General features: G+C 38.4%; 1 protein-coding gene across 1 annotated transcript in view; it reads right to left on the bottom strand.

Moving 5' to 3' along the window:
* FREM2 (FRAS1 related extracellular matrix 2) overlaps positions 1–14,925 on the bottom strand; it is a 194,619-nt gene that overhangs the window by 125,099 nt on the left and 54,595 nt on the right. The gene's annotated exons all lie outside the window — the stretch shown is intronic.

Raw genomic sequence — 14,925 nt, forward strand, 5'->3', positions numbered from 1 at the left:
GTGTATATCTACAGAGGACAAAGGACTAAGCAAATGCATAATTGCAAGATGAACTCTCATTTACAACATTCAGGTTATTGGATTATCATTTGGAGTCTAAATTACAAGCTAATTTTGTCATTTTAACACTGTGATGTGAGTGGCTGAGAATTATTTTTTCCTGAACATGCAAGTATAACACTGTATTTTAAATAAGAACACAAACTAACTCAAGAAATTATTATGTGGGTGAATAATACAAACAGATGCCAAGCATTTTAGAGCAGAATGAATGCTGGATTCCGTCTTTTCTCACTGCTCCATTTTACCAAGGTTCAGAAAGGTTGGGATGTGAATAAGATTACAAAGCATTTTCAGTCCCCAGAGATTTCACTCCTGGTTTAGTGATCTTTCCATGTAACAGGCTGTAATCTCAAATACTGTTCTTAAGCGTAAGATTACTTTAAAATGTGTTTAAAATTAAATAAAATTATATGTGTATATATAATTTGGGAGGACTTACTTTATTTTCTTTTAAGCAGCCCAGATACAATTTTTAAAATTATTTTTCACTTGTATAGAAGTTAAAAAAATGTTTTAAATACTATACTGTCACAGAAAAAATGACCGCTTTACTAAGAGTTAAGTTTGTCAAGAAGATCCACACCCTCTTCTCCCTCCGGGGAAGAGAAGAAAATACAAAACAAAACACCTGGTGCAGCAAGATTTCATGCATGCACTGCCTGAAGCTACAAATAAATTTATTAGATCTCTGGCAACACATTCTTAAAATAAACTTAATAGCCTTCAGGTCTCTGTTCAAACCAGAGCATAATTCCTTTTGTGGCGCCAGACTTCTCCCCCCATCCCAAAGGAGACTGTAAGCTAAAGGAAAGCAGTGGTTCTCAACACTTCTCCACCTCTTTGAGTAACCGGTTTAGCACCATTTAGTTAATTTTCTGTGAAGTGAGGCTGTTTTCTAATTCCTATTTGTATAACAGTACCATACTCGGACACTGTCATTACAATTAACATGGATTACAGTCTGAATTGTATCTTGGATTATCTTTTGAAAGTGTGGTATATCCACATTAGGAGACAAAAATATATAAAGGGAAAATACAAGTAGCTTCGTCTGACAGTTAATAAGAAAACATTTTAAAAATCTGACTACTTTCCATTATTACCAAAATTTAAATCTGATGGTTAGTATGAAGAGATTGGAGTGGGGTGGGAGAAGAAAAGCCATTCTATGAATTAAAATACTGTGAGTGAATCGTAACTCAGAATCCCAGAAAATGAGATTGAAAATTAGAAATAGGAACTTCCTGAAGATAATTTTAGTTTAATTTGTTGTTATTGCTTTTAAAATCTAAGTCAGGAACATGTTCTTAGTTCTATTTGTTTTCAGCAGCAAAATCAAGATTTGGAAGTTTCAAACTACTAGACTTAAAAAGACGTATATCGCATTATACCTGGTTACTTAGATATTGCTCCTATGAGAAGCTAAACGAGATGTGTCACTGATAATCTGTCAAAAAGGAAGGAGAGAAGGAGGGAAAGAGAGAGCAGGGTGGGAAGTGACAGTGTGGGCGAGACAGACAGAGACAAAGAGAGGATGGAGTAAAATAGCATCAATGTCATACGTTGTTTTTCACATTTTCTTTTCATTTATTTCAGATTAGTTTTGCAAAGCTAACTTTGGTGCTTAGCGTGCAGTATTATTTAATTAGTTGAACCCTTTGGTGATTGCTCTGATCCCTTTAGAATTGTGCCAGAGCTACAAAAGCAGCCCTTCTCATTAATTTCACTATCTCAGATTAATACAAAAGCTGTTCATTTTGTATATTTGGCTGCATAAAGGAAAACACACACACACACACACACACACACACACACACACAAAGTAAGTAGAAAAACAAGTTGGTGTGGTCTTAGAGCTCCAGTCCTTGTTAGAAAATAAAAGTTAGATAATGTACAGTTTTATTTAATTGATATTTTGGAACGGTTTCCATGAAAAGCACATATGTTAGGAAGTGTAAAGTTGGTTCACATATAGTCCTTTCTGTGAAATGTAGACTCTACTAAGGAGGGTAAACCAAATGCTATACATACGTTATAATACAACATGTAAGGTGAAAAGCTAAACAGAAATCTCCTGGGGCTCAGAGGAGGAAGGGGAGCACATTGGGTTGGAAAGACCCAATTAAAGGGTTGGCACAAGGGTTGGTGGATGGAGGATGGGCCCCTCCCAGAGGAAGGAACTGCAAGAAAATTCTTTTTTTTTTTTTTTTTTTTTTTTTGAGGAGGAGTCTCGCTCTGTCGCCCGGACTGGAGTGCAGTGGCCGGATCTCAGCTCACTGCAAGCTCCGCCTCCTGGGTTTACGCCATTCTCCTGCCTCAGCCTCCCTAGTAGCTGGGACTACAGGCGCCTGCCACCTCGCCCGGCTAGTTTTTGTATTTTTAGTAGAGACGGGGTTTCACCGTGTTCGCCAGGATGGTCTCGATCTCCTGACCTCGTGATCCGCCCGTCTCGGCCTCCCAAAGTGCTGGGATTACAGGCTTGAGCCACCGCGCCCGGCCCTAAGAAAATTCTTTAGGGAAGGACAGGGCAGCATGTGTGTGGGCAGGAATAAGAGTTCAGCTCTGCAGGGTTTGTGAAAGGAAAAGGGGAGGAGGAGATAAGCTGGAAAATCAGGCTGCTCACAAAGGAAACTTGGGGCATAGAGAGACATAATTCGCACCATGCTTTCAGAAATACTGATTTGGAGACAGCAAATGTTGGCAAAGATGTGGAGTAAAGAGAATTCCTGTACACTGTTGATGGGAATGTAAATCGGTACAGCCATTATGAAAAACAATACAGAAGTTCCTCAAAAAAAAAAAAAAAGATAGAACTGTCATATGATCCAGCAATCCCACTTCTGAGTATATATTCAAAGAATATGAAATCAGGATATTGAAGGAATATCTACATTCCCATGTTCACAGCAGCGTTATTCACAATGGCCAAGATAGGGAATTAACCTCAGTGCCTATCCATGGATGAAAAAACAAAACAAAACAAAACAAAACTGTGGTAGAATTGTTAGTGGAAATGTAAAGTATAGTGCAGCCACTATAGAAAATAGCATGGCTTTGGGAGGCTCAAGGCGGGCAGATCGCCTAAGGGTCAGGAGTTCAAGATCAGCCTGGCCAATATGGCAAAATCCCATCTCTACTAAAGAGTACAAAAATCAGTCAGGTGTGGATGTGGGTGCCTGTAATACCAGCTACTTGGGAGGCTGAGGCAGGAGAACCACTTGAATCTCAGAGGTGGAGGTTGCAGTGAGCTGAGATTGCACCACTGCACTCCAGCCTAGGTGACAGAGTGAGACTTCGTCTCAAAAAAAAAAAAAAAAAAAAGGAAAAAGAAAACAGCATGGCTAAAAACAGAACTACCATATGACCCCAATTATCCCACTGGTAGGTATATACCCAAAAGAAAGGAAATCAGTGTATTGAAGAGATATCTGCACTCCCAAGTCTACTGCAGCAATATTCACAATAGCCAAGATATGGAATCAATTTAAGGGTTCATCTATGGATGAATGGATAAAGAAAATGTGTTTTATATATATAGTAGAGTACCATTCAGCCATAAAAAAGAATGAACTCTTGCCATTTGCAGCAATATGGTTGGTACTAGAAGTCATTATGTTAAGTAAAATAAGCTAGGCACAGAAAAATACATAACACATGAATCTCACTCATAGGTAAGTCTCACTTCCGTTTTTTTTTTTGTTTGAGACGGAGGCTCGCTCTGTCGCCCAGGCTGGAGTGCAGTGGCCGGATCTCAGCTCACTGCAAGCTCCGCCTCCCGGGTTCACGCCATTCTCCTGCGTCAGCCTCCTGAGTAGCTGGGACTACAGGCGCCCGTCACCTCGCCCGGCTAGTTTTTTGTATTTTTTAGTAGAGACGGGGTTTCACCGTGCTACCCAGGATGGTCTCGATCTCCTGACCTCGTGATCCGCCCGTCTCGGCCTCCCAAAGTGCTGGGATTACAGGCTTGAGCCACCGCGCCCGGCCGGCTCCCGTTTTCAAAACCATCCTCGTGAGATCCATTCGCTATCACAAGAACAGCATGGGAAAGACCCGTCCTCATGATTCAGGTACCTCCCACCTGGTCCCCCCAACAACACGTGGGAATCATGGGAGCTACAAGATGAGGTTTGGGTGGGGACACAGAGCCAAACCATATCAGAGGTACTCAAAGAGTCCATTATTTTGATTAGTAAAAATAAATGACGAATAAATTTCTTGGAGGAGCTTTGGTCCTAAGCCACTATTTAGCCAAAATTCATATGCATACTACCTACAGGTAAAAGTTAGGCCCTACCCCTTTCCTTCTCTCTCTTTCAACTTAGGAAGAAAATGAGGATCAGTGTGACAAAATTTTTCTCCTAGGCCAAGGTAAACTACATTTTGCTGCACTTGGTTAATATACAATGCAGGTGGCATTTTTGCATAGCTGAGGATTCGAGACAATGGTTACTGCAGAGAATTCATACTAATTGCATGCAGAAACTTTTTAAAGAGCAGACTTGGAAAGCGAATACATTGACTTTACAATTAATAATAAGGTCTAAACCAGTAGTTATTGGAGAAAGGGCAGTAAGTTTGCCCTTTGAGGAATGTTTGGCAATGTCTGGAGACGGTTTTGGTTGTCACAAGTTGGGGAGGGGGTGAGGGGCAAGGCAGGGGGTGTTAACTGACATCTAATGGGTAGGGCCAGGGAGCTACAGATCCCACAATGCACAGGAGAGTCAGACCCTCCCGCTCAACACACACACACAGCATTAGAATTATCTGGCCTCAAATGTCAATAGCACTGGTGTTGAGAAACCATGGTCTGTACTTGTTATATTGTGGTATATCAACATTTATAACCTAACATGAACATATGATCTGACTTTTCTTGGTAATTCATATTTTCCTATAAATTGAATTGAGAATATATATGATCAAATGATAAAACTGCCTCCTCTTCTTACATAAATATGCAGAAATTTTCAAGTCCATCACTGATGTGGAAAAGTTGCCTGTAGGAAGTGTTTATTCTCTTGATGCAGAAAGTAGTTGAGCCAGTAATTTTCCTACTGTCAAAATTTATGGCTAATCCCTTGGGAAGTTAGAAGTGAGGAAGGATGTTGAGCAATGCACCAAACTCTGTCAAAGTTTGATATTGTATGCATGATTTGGATTTCAGTATGAAATCAAATATGTGGGCAATGATTTCCATGTTAGATGTTTTAAGCAGATTAGGCTTCACCAAACCATGTTAGAGCTGAGAGCATAAAATAGAAAGGCTTCCTAAGGAAACTGCAGATAGACAAGGCTGGGCACTGAACACAAATTATCCAGACTTCCGTGTCTTTATTGTAGCCCAAAAGAGGAATACTACGTGTTCCCAATGCACATGTGCTTGTGAGTACACACACATGCACCTGCACACACATGCATGCACAGCCTTACCTTGTTCTTACAAAGAACAAAAATGCCTTCCTCTCCAAAAACATCGAACACACAGCATCTTTTACATGTTTCCCCACTGAACAATTTGGGAAAGCACTTCCCCAAATACTTTTTTTGAATCTTATTTTTCCTGGTTGTTAATAGGTATTACATTTATAAAAAACCACTCTATGTTAACTAAGGCAGAAATAAACTGGATTAAGCTATGTAAACAAAATTCTTACTTGCAGTAATTCCTAGGGACTTTAATATGTGAATACGCACTGAGCAAGTCTAAGGAAGGGATTGGAGCACACAGCATTTCTCAATCTCCTTTCAGCAGGGAACCTGTGTCTTAAGGCGTCATGGTAAGACTCTGATCTACAGCACATCTTTTGGGACAAGTTAGCTTTGAGTACAAACCATTCAAAACACAGATATGAGCAGAGAGCCTGTGTAGTATCAATTACATGCAGGTCACATAATTTTCATTTGTCATATTTGACAGTAATAGTTAGAACTGCATGTCATAATCTTGAGGAACAAATCCAAATAAAATTTAAAAATGTATTCCCTACCAGCAATACAAATTCTTGTTCCTGTCATTTCCATTTCCTAATCCAAATGGCAAAATAAACATGTTAGTTTGTGGAATGCCAAGAAAAATACAAGTTCAGGTAAACACAACTGAATACTGGCATATTCGTTCCATAGACAGACCACATTTATTGTTGGAACACACGCTTTGCTTTTCTTGCAGCTTAACAGGATAGTGCCCCAGCCCTTTTTTTAATTAGTCAAATGTGGGATCAGATCTCGGAAGAGACAAAGGTTAGGATTTTGGCCAGTTCCAAAAAACACAGCTAAAATCACCAACAGTGTACAACGAGCTATGGCGGCCTCCTGTTTTCAGTTGGATCTTACTCCCTGTGGATATTTGAACCCTACGATCTGCCCAGCTCTGATAAGGGATTTAAAGGCTTACTAAGAAGAATGCTTCTGAAGCTATTAAAACAACCAGTATGGGAAGCATGGACTAAGCTGGGTTTTGGAAAGAGGATAATGCTGCAACATAAACTTTAAGGCTGATAAACAGATAAAAATTCTGAAAGCACATTGTTCCCTAGTCTGAACTTCTTCCTCACCCTGATCAGTAACTACTTCCCATGAGAACAGCAATAAATACAACAGCTCTGTACTCATCAATTTTCGAAGAAAGCCGATAGATAATTCTGAGTCATTGATTTGCATCTCAACTGATTATGGTAATCATATTAATAAGTTGTATTGGAAAATACCTTTATTGACTGGAGAACCAAATGAGTCAGAAAATGAAAACTAACTAAACTTACTTCTACGTTATTTGTACAGACAAGAAAAAAACACATAAATGTGTGTGTGTGTATATATATGTGTGTGTGTGTTTGTGTGTATATATTATACATATACACACTCACCAGGCACTCTGGAGATTAAGGGCAACAGAATACACACACACACACACACACACACACACACACACACAAAATATATATATCAGCTTTATGCCCTCAAGAAACTGAAACTGAAAATTTGTAAAAGAAGAGGAAATGCACACACAGAGAAAACCAGACCATGAGTACCCTTCAAAGAATAATAGAATAACTATCTTTTGGGAATATATAAAATTCTCAGAATGAATTCTTAAGACAGGAAAATCTCATAAATATCTTTTAATACCTTAATGATAACAAAGTGAGTCAGACTGTGGGAAACATCTATATTTCTTCTGTTTCTTACTCTCTTGCCTCCCTTTTGCCAATATAGGGGGCAAGGTAGGTAGGGATTGGGACTCAAGGATTTACCTGATGGAACGTACAGATGCTGGACTAAATGTATCGAAACAAGGGAAACTGGGCTGACCTGCCCAGGCTTGTAAGCAAGGTCTGCACTAGAATATCGGGATAGCTTCGGAAGTTCCAACCTGGCCAGTGTTTGGAACTCTGCACCAGTTTCTACCAAGGACCCAGGAAATGCTGCCAAATCGCCAAAGGTTGTTTCTGTGCGCCTTGTGTCTTGGTAAAATCTTCTTCCACACCTTCATTTGTTCCCTAGAAGAGTTAAATCTTCTTTTGGTCATTTAAAGCCCTCAGTCCCTTCATGGCAGCCATTCAACTCAGCCATTTTACTTCTTCCCTCCTGACTTAAATGACATATCCCCTCACCTGAATGCCATTGGTCAGGTACAGAGCAGGTTGTCTTAATTAGTTATTCAGCCTAAAAAATGCATGAGCTTATCTTTTCAAGATTTCCTATAAATGAGGCTCTTTGAGACATAAAATATTCTTCTAGTAGAAGAGAAAATTTTAATCATGAGTACTTCAATAATCTTTGCCTAATTTAGACCTTTCCTCTTAGGTAATTTACCCTGCAGTCAATTCATAAAATCATAGGGTTGGTTCTCTTCCACTCTCTGCCTCCCACCCACTGGCCCTGTCACTTCTAGGGAGAGAGTTTCAGTTTAGAAAAGTGCCTTGGATATTGTGAGTAGGAATGTGGCCATTTTTATGTCTTATGGCAAAATCTTGAGCAGAACCTTACTGTACTTTACACTCAACACACCTGTACATTATTACAAATCTTTCACTGGGAAAGGCCAGAGACATATTAATAGTAGCCTCACTGTGCACAGGTTTTCCCTACTTATGAACTTTTTTGCAAGCCTTATCAAAAGGTAAAATAGGATTGAGATGTTGTTATGCAGAAAAAGAGTTCACTGTTATTGAGCCTATGTTTAGAGTTCCTACTTAGCATAAGTGGTCTAAAGACCAATTTAGAACAGATGAATAGAGACGAATACAGCTATAAGATTTCTATAAAAATGTGCACTTGCAAATCCAATAATGAGTATTTTTCACTGTGTTCCCTGAGGCAGGATTCCCTAATTTATATAATACAGAAATCATAAAAGTAAGAAATCGGATCAAATCCCTCAAATAGAGAAATTACATGCACTAGAAATGGTATGATACTGGAATGTGAATTTAGCACAGGGAACAAAACAGAGGCTTGGCTGTGAGGAGCTGGGGAAGCAGCAAGGAGAGATGAAGAAGTCAAATACACACAGGGAGAAAATTCCTAACCTTGTCCCTAACAGGCAGGATATTGATCATTACCCAGCACTGACTCTGAGATTTCTGGTTTCAATCAGATTGAAAACCAGAAAGCAGAAGCCAGATTAAAACCAGAAAGCTCACAGAATCAGTGAGCTTGAGATGCTGGAAACAACAACAACAACAAACGCATAATAGAAGCCAACTGTTTTCTATAGAAAATCTATGGTGATCCCTGAAAAGAGTGGATTAGGGTGCCAATCTAGACTTCTTAGGTCAACAGAGGGGGAAAAGGAGGGCATTTTAATAGAAAAGACAAAACCATATAGGAAAAACTGTAGTAAACTTGATGTTTTTAGGGAACTGATTAAACAGAATCTCTTTATCTTTATTAGCAATTATACCACAATGAAAAATAAAGAGGCATATGATGAGATGTTATTGAATATACCCATAGCTTTTATTAAGTATGGGATAGAAGTTCAAGTAAAGTTTATTTAAAGAAAGTTTGTCTCAGGATTGGGTTTGCAGCCTAGCTTGGAACTTCTTCATGAAAACATTTCACAAAATATAAACAGCATGCTCAGCAAAGTTTTTCTTTTTTAATATATTTATACTATTAAAAAACATACTTCAAAATAATTTTACAATAATTGAATCAGATTAGAATCTGGTTAATTTGGCCGGGCGCGGTGGCTCAAGCCTGTAATCCCAGCACTTTGGGAGGCCGAGACGGGCGGATCACGAGGTCAGGAGATCGAGACCATCCTGGCTAACACGGTGAAACCCCGTCTCTACTAAAAAAATACAAAAAATTAGCCGGGCGAGATGGCGGGCGCCTGTAGTCCCAGCTACTCGGGAGGCTGAGGCGAGAGAATGGCGTAAACCCGGGAGGCGGAGCTTGCAGTGAGCTGAGATCCGGCCACTGCACTCCAGCCTGGGCGACAGAGCGAGACTCCGTCTCAAAAAAAAAAAAAAAAAAGAATCTGGTTAATTTGTAAATATCCTCAATTTATTTCAGATTCTATTCTATATACTACTTGTGTGTTCCTTACAATTCTATTTTCCAGTTAGACATTACCTTAATATTTGAGGATTATTGGATCATTCTTCCTAATTAATATTTTAATGTGAAAGAATTCATTTGCTTTAGAGAAAACAAGAACAAGAATGTACACTGTTTGACTTCTAGTGCAAAACAGGTGATTCAGTGAGCTTCAATGTCATGTTAGTTCATAAAGCACACAAATAATGGCTTCAGTTACTTGTTATTGCGTCATGGCCTCTGTGAGGGAAATTACTGTTGAAAAATCTGCCTAATTGCCTGGGTAGGAAAGTGGTACTATTCTCACTAAAGTGTTCGCTGTTTTCTGTAAAATAATTGGAGCTGGCCGGGTGCGGTGGCTCACGCCTGTAATCCCAGCACTTTGGAAGGCCAAGGCGGGTGGATCACCTTAGGTCAGGAGTTCAAGACCAGCCTGGCCAACATGGTGAAACCCTGTCTCTAGTAAAAATACAAAACTTAGCCAAGAGTGGTGGCGGGTGCCTGTAATCCCAGCTACTCGGGAGACTGAGGCAGGAGAATTGCTTGAACACAGGAGGTAGAGGTTGCAGTGAGCTGAGATCATGACACTGCACTCCAGCCTGGATTGACAAGAACAAAACTCGATCTCAAAATAATAATAATAATAATAATAATAAAATAATTGGCACTTTTAAAGTTAAGTAACAAGTTGGAGTCACTAAAGGAAGAGCTAGGATTTGCAACCAGCCTGGACAACATAGTGAGACACCATCTCTACAAAAAAATTAACTGGGTGTGGTGATGTATACCAGTAGTCCCAACTACTAGGGAGGCTGAGCCAGGAGGATCACTTGAGCTCAGGAGTTGGAGGCTGCTGTGAGCTATGATCCCACCAATGCATACCAGCCTGGGGGGAAGAACAAGACCCTGTCTCAAAAAAAAAAACAAAGATTTACCAAAAATCTGTAAACTAGAGTAATAACAACAGAATATTTTAGATGCTTTTCTTCTGACTTAACAAATGTTAGTTGTTTATATTCTTAGCTGACACTTTTTAAATTCAAAAATATCTTTGTGTTTATTCATTTTATCTTTTTTCCACCTGTCTCCATTCATTCCCATGAGAATTAGGGGGCTTTGTTTTTATTTATTTTGTTTCAAAAGTAGTTTACTGATTCTCATCAATATTTACCTGTAATTATTTCTATAAAACATATATACCTATAAATGTACTTACACATCTAATGTATACATAGTCATTTCATTAATCCATTCACCCTACAAATCACTGAGAGTAGATATTATAGGCTTGGAGCTATGCTGATGCTGGGGACGTAGACACAGAAGGCAAGCTCATGATATAGTGGGAGAAATGACAAAGAAAGAGAGCTTTATTGTTCTATTCAGTAAGGATTAAGCTAGTGGAGAGCAGAGGTTGCTATAGTGGTTTAGGGGTGGGGCACACAGGCTTGATGACTCCAGAACACAATTATCAACAGCTGTTATTACACTGCTCTGTGATCAAGTGATGCTTCTTGGCTTATTGAGAAGTACAAGACTTTCTGTACTTGCACTAAGTAGTCTCCCTCATACCATTTAAGATTCTAGGCTTGTTTCAAAATAGATTTTTTTCTTTCATCTATTACCGTGAATTGTTAGCTGTCATGTCTGTTGTTAGTGATCCCTCTTTTGGGAAACTCTATTCCCATCCTAATATTAATCTTGAAATTTGCTGGGGGGCTGAAATAACGAGACAAACTAAATTCTATAGGCTCAGAGTGAGGCAAATACAAGAAATCTTGCCACATACTATGGCAAATATAAACAGCATGCTCTTGACTGTTTATGTGTGTGTGTATATATATCTAGCTATATATATTTTAAAATAGCATAATGGTAAGGAATGTACTATACAGAATGAGAAAAACCTGGGTAGAAAACTTACTCAAATATGCCAAGCATAATGTTGACTTGAGCATCCCTGAGTTGTATATCTCAAGTGTATATTTGGATGCCAGGAGACCCTCACATAGGGGTATGCGTGTCAGAAAGGTGGATGAGCTGGAGCACAGATTTAGTAACATCAATTTTGTCCATCAGGAGCTTGTTTTGCTTACATGCGCCTTCTTACCAGTGATCTATATAGAACAGTTTGCTAGGTACGTTGAGTTTTAGACCCATGAAGTGCTAACAGTATTATTGTCCTAGTTCAATGCCTAAATTATTGCAGAAATTCTGGTTCAGACCTTGCTATTGAGCCATCCCAAGCAACAATGGGATTGCTCAATTTGATGATTTTTTAATGCCTGCAACAATTCAAACGTGTTGTTGGTTCTGTAGAATATAGGGAACCAAGTTAATTCCTAATTTCAGTCTCAAAATTCATTGACAGGACTACTGTAGTGTAGTAAAGACAAGGTTTGAGGCTTATGATTAGAAAAGTACACAAAGATTACCACTGATAGTTCTACCCCTTTGGGAAGCCTCACCAAAAACTACAGTCCAGTAAACAATACAGTAGCATAATTCCTCAAGAACAAAGAAAACAGGAAAGAGGGCAAATGCAATGCAACGTTTGAAATCTGGAAAGCAAATAGACACGTGTAAAAGGTTAAGAATATCAGAGACCGTCACATTTGAAATCATTATTGGGAAAAACCCAGCTACAACCTGATTTGTACCTAAAGGACCATAGAAGACCCCAAAATCGATAGTGCCAGGGAGCTCCTCACAGCTAGCTGTTATTTGCCCCCTGTGCCAAATTCACATTCCCGTATGCTTTCTAGTCCATGTAATTTCTCTATATGGGGAATCTGATCTCATCCTCACTTTCATAATCCCTGGACCATATAAATTAGGGAATTCTGTCTCACAAAATACAGCAGCAATACTCATTATTAGATATTGCAAGTGTATATTTTTACAGAACCCTCGTAGTTGCATACATCTTTATTCATCTATTCTAAATTGTTTTTTATACTATTTTTGATAAATAGGACCTGGAAAGATAGGCTCAATACCTGGTAGAGATACGTAAAACTTGAATAGTTGAAGAGCAGTGTAAGGAAGAAATGTTGACAGATGGGAAAATGACTGTCTAATTATTATTGTAATGTAGATGCTACTTTGCCTTCAATAATTTAGATGCTACTTTGCCTTCAGTAATTCAAAACACACATTCCGTTGTTTACTCATAGTGCTTTTCCAGCCTCTGCTCGACAGGTATTTTTTTCATTGTCAATATTTATCAGATGAACAACAAAAAAGTACACGGAAAAGCCTCAGTGCCTCCTTTTTCTCCAGACAAGCATATTACACTTAAGCCACAGATTTACACACTTCGGCTTTGGAAAGTTTTCCACAGGTGTACTGATTAAATGATTCCCATTTTCACACCCTCATAAAAATGCATACCTAGAGCCACAGATTCATAAGGATTACTTTCTATGACTGATGAGAACATCTGCTTCAACTCAAGTAAGGGAATGAAAACAACACTTTCAAAAGGGTAAGAGTCCGGGAGCTATTAAAGTGCTATTAAAGTTATAACTATCTGCGATTTGTGATGTGTCCGAAAAAAGCTAAAACTAAGTGTCTCTAGCACCTTAATTCGCTCCTAACGATGACTTGCTTGAGTCAATAGCAGTCCACACCTTGAGTTGAGGGCTGTTCTCCATTGTCCCTGTTCATGGCTTTTTGAGAAAAATTTATCGAGCACCCATTTTGTGGTCATTCAGTGACTCACATTAGCTACATATGAAGGTCTTCATTAGGGAGAAATTCTGGTGGTTTGTGACTTGCTGGATATACTGATTTCTTCCATATTTGAAAATATGTTAAGAGAGCACAGGGTACTCCCGGCATCTACTTAACTTCGTATTTCTGAATGTCTAACACCGGTTCCCTGACTGACCCCTTCTCGTGCTGAATCGGGCATGCATGAACCTCACTTGCTTCTCGTACTCACATTGTCCTAAGAGGCAGTGTGTTTTAGCGGAAGAAACACGTGTTTTGCAGGGTTTGAATTCCAGCTCTGCCAATTACTCTGTCTGATGTGAGATATTCATTCTTTGTGCCTTAGTTTCCCACATTGTAACATGGTGATAAAGACCTTACAAGGTAAGGATTTAAAATCAATGAGTATAAGGCAAAAGTATACATACTCTAATATTACTATGGACATTTGTGTGTGGGTCTGTGATCTGCACCTACACAGAGGGTTGCATTGTTGAATAGTCAAACTTATTTTTCGCTTTCCAGAAAAAACTATCTTCCTCATCATTATTTGTGAAGAAAAGGAGTCAAGAGTAGTGAGCAAGTCCTCATTCTTATCTTCTTCTAACAGTAACCACTAATAAAAGGGCAAGCTTCCAAATTAATGTTATGAATAAAAGTTTCCTGCAACTTTAATATACAAGCACACAATTATTTTTTAAAGTGATAACATGCACTATGTTTCTATTTGCAATTAAAATTTTAATTATGATCAACATTAATTGATGCCCACAGGGCCAACAGCATTGTAGTAAATTTTTCATCATGACAGGTGCTATAATGAAATCAGAGAATAGAATACAGAATGATTTATTTCTTTTCTTATGAGGAATAATGATTGCAAATAATTTCCTTTGTCTCTTTTGTTCTTCCAATGAAGAATATAAGAGAGAGCAACATGATCATTAAATTCATCTACTAGCTACAATTAATCACCTCAACAATTAATGTATGTTAAACTTCATTTCAGAAGCTAGAGCTCCTAATAGTGTACATATTGCTAAAGTACTGTTTGAAAATGTGCCTGTTCAAAATCTCAGTTTACTATCACTTTCTCATTTTTTCCCTCATCACAAGTCTTTCATGTTTATAAACTGAAGTAACATATATCTCGAACATGAAAATACAGTATAAAATGAAATGTTTTATTAAATAACTTTTTCTCCACAGCCTAAGTATTTGAGCAAACTTATTCTACCACTTACATGACTTATTTAATACAAAACATATTGAGAATATCCTAAAATAGATGATTATGATTCATAACTCAAAGTTTCTTTAGAACTTATAAAACACAATGAAAAGTTCTTGTAAAACTATGATATTTTTGGCTTTGAATGGTTATGCAATTTCGAATGGTTGTATTTATTTTAAAGAAACTTAAATGTAAGCCACTCTAACTTAAAAGACAATTATTTTGCTAGCATCAGTAGGCAGTGCTGTTCTCTGAAGGCTCTCATGCCTTAGCTATGTATGTAAATGTGAGGTTCTGATATCAATATCACATGTTCTAAGTTAATGAAAAAAGCAACTTTAAATTATGCCATGTGAGGTCGGGCACAG

This window comes from Trachypithecus francoisi, unplaced genomic scaffold (genome assembly GCF_009764315.1).
Source record: "Trachypithecus francoisi isolate TF-2019V2 unplaced genomic scaffold, Tfra_2.0 Contig01461, whole genome shotgun sequence".
NCBI lineage: Eukaryota > Metazoa > Chordata > Mammalia > Primates > Cercopithecidae > Trachypithecus > Trachypithecus francoisi.